Raw genomic sequence first — 3,147 nt, 5'->3', positions numbered from 1 at the left:
TGGGTTCGGCCTGGGATCGCCGGGCCCAAAAACGGACCGAGACGGCGGATTTCGACGTCTTAAGGGCACGACTGGAGTTTTTTCGGCGCGGGCGCGGAAAATGTCGTCATGTGAAGCACCGGTACAACATGCACGCCGACGCCGGCGTAACAGCTAACGACGAGAGCGACGTGAGCAACGTAACACGGTACTACGTGCGCTTCTCAGTAATTGTGGCATCCAGCGAGAGAGAATATACGCGTCACAGCCGGACAAGGAACAAGTTTGGACCGATTTCCGGAGGTCGCTGTGAACTCGACGTAACAGATCTCGTCGTACGTACGCGCACTCGCTAATCGCCATACATGTGATGTTAGACGAGCTACGTACAGCGAACGTCTTATCGTCAGCGGCTTGGCCGCCCGGCCGGCCGGCCGGACGGACATGCATGGTCCCCGGCGCCATGCACGTGCCGTCGATCGAGATCGATCGGTTCCGCGCGCGAATGCGTTACCGCAGCAGGTTGCCGTCGACGTTGATGCGACACCAGAAGCTAATTGTTCATCCCGTTTTGGAGTAGCTATGTCACGTTCGTGAGGGCCAGGATCAAATGGCAAGCTGCCAAATACCCCGTTGCCCCGCTGCGTCGTCTCAGCCTCTCAGGTGAAAGGAACGGTGTGCTGGCTGCTGCTCCGGGCCGGCCCCTTTCTGAGGTCCAGTGAGTCTCATGTGGATGGGGGCGACTGCTTCGCCTGCTCCGCAGATCTGATCGATGCCGCGCCCACCTTGTGGCACTGGCAGCTGTGCCGTTTCGTCGGACGCCATTAAATAGTTTGAGACCTTCTCGTTCAATTAGATGGGCGGCCCTGCTTCCATAAAAAGAATCTTTGGCCCATGGTCCCGGCCTGCGTCCATGGCGCTTCGCGCCTTTTTACCCTTGCTGTTTTTCTCTAAAAAAAAAAACTCGCTGCTATACAGTACGTAGTTAAGTACCCCACTCGCGGAACCCACGTGTCACCGGCTGAGAGGGTCACTGTGTTTTTATATCCTCAAGCAAGCAGTGAATACTGTATACAGTGTATAGATATATGTGCATATTAGTATATCCTAGGGGATAGAGGGAGAAAATATGTCATCTAATGATATGAATGAGACACATATTACCATGAAAAAAAGAGAAGGCTTTTCAGGAAATGCTACGATGCTCTACTACATCTTCCACTAAGGGAAAACGTTTTTCTTTTAACGAATGTCGATTACACTCCAGAAAGAAAAAAACGTTCGGACATTCAGTCAAAGCCCTTGCGCGGCTAGAAGAATCGTCCCTTGACAAGTGGCAAATTAACCGGGTGACAAACCCATACCCATGAGCAAATGAATCAACCTATACGTCCCGCACGTCCACGGTACGGCGCTGCCCATCCGCGCAAAGGCCACCGGCCGGCGTACGGGCGGGCGGCACGTTCCCACCACGCCCTCCCGTACGTGCGATTGCGCACGGACACGAGCGACCAACGCATGCGATGCGCGCGCGGGGCAACGGGACGGCCCTCGGCCGTAGTAGCACTCGGACGACGAACGCGCGCGCCGCCGCCCCCGGCATTCGATCGAGCACCGGCCGCCCGGCCGCTGGGGGCCGGTGCGGCGGGCGAGCGAACGAGCCAGACGCGCCCGACGCCAGGGGTGTGGTCCAGGCTCCACCTGTCACTGCCGCTAGCTATGCGCTTGGTGCATCAGTGCATGCGCAGCTTTACGCAGAGTCTTGCATTGATTTGTTGCACTAGGGCTCGCGCTCTCACGCAGAGTACACGACGTTTGTTGTTTTGCTTCGAGCGTGTGGGCGAGTTGATTATGTCCGCATGTGCCCGCAGAGTAATCACGACCCCCATCTTATGTAGCAGAGCCACTAATGGCCAGCATGCATGGTAAAACTTGCTCAAGACCGAGCGAGGAGTGAGGAGCGTGGGATCTAGCGGCGGGCGGGCCAGTGGATCATTTGCCCTTTTGCGGCCGATCCGTGACCGTAGCTGGAAAGGAACGCGACCGCTTCACAGCAGCCAGGCCAGCGTGTGTGCCCCCGAATAGTTTGCTCGTACTACCGTGTTCCCAGCTTTCCAACTCACCCATGCATGCCTCTCCTGGGCCAACCCGACGCCCCTGGCAGTTTTCGACGTGCCGCGGGACGTAGATTGACATGAACGTTAGTCATGTCGCATGAATTCCTGTCCCTCGGCCACTATGTTCTGTCCGGAAGACAATCAAAAATCGTTTGTTTGGTAAGTATAAGGCCAACTCCACCACAGGACTCAAATCGTCCGCAAATGTTAATTTAGAATGACTAATTCACATCTAGATATTTTTTAAGAATGTCACACCAAAGTAGTTCATCACATAATAAGGGCATGTACAACGGAAGCAGCACCTAGGGATGGTCTCAGATGCCACATCAGTTCAGGCTATAGCACACAAATAATTTACCCAACGCAAGTGATGTCATGTGGCAGCCTGCTGAGGTGAAGAAAGCTCCAAACATAAGTATATATAAAAAACTGGGCACATCTGCACTCTCCTTCTCTCTCTCCGGTTTTCTACAGGGACCACTCCTTTTCTCTCAAGCACTTGGCTCCTCTGCAGGATCCACCTTCCCTCTGCAAGCTACCATCTTTTTGGTCAGACGTGTCCACGATGGCTTGTTTCCGACGTGTACCTTGTGAGGCATCTGTCCAGGGTGGCGCATTGGCCATGCCCTAAGGGGTTTCAAGATTTGTACATAATATTTTTTTAATTGTGTTTTTGCCGATGTTGTGTGATGTCATACTTAGATGTGACATAGTTATGTCACATCTAGATGAGTCCTAGCCACACCCATGTTCGTTTGGGTAAAAAGTGCATCCAACGGGCGGACCCAAATGAACAAAGTTGTCCGCAGACGTCCGTTTTTGTCCAACCCAACCCCAAACCTGGCGCAAATTTGCGCAGCAAATGGGTCTCCGTGGACACGGGCGGACGGTCTCGTCGTCCGCTGCATTCGCCCGCTGGCCCACGAATCAGTGACTGCCTTCTCGACTCGATAGCCTCGCCACTCGCCAGCCCCGCCGCCGCAGACCCCGCGCCCACCGCCCGCCGCCGCAGACCCCGCACCCACCGACCACCGCTGCCGCGCCGGTC

Source organism: Triticum dicoccoides, chromosome 1B, assembly GCF_002162155.2.
Source record: "Triticum dicoccoides isolate Atlit2015 ecotype Zavitan chromosome 1B, WEW_v2.0, whole genome shotgun sequence".
NCBI classification, from domain to species: domain Eukaryota; kingdom Viridiplantae; phylum Streptophyta; class Magnoliopsida; order Poales; family Poaceae; genus Triticum; species Triticum dicoccoides.
This window is presented reverse-complemented; position numbering follows the sequence as displayed.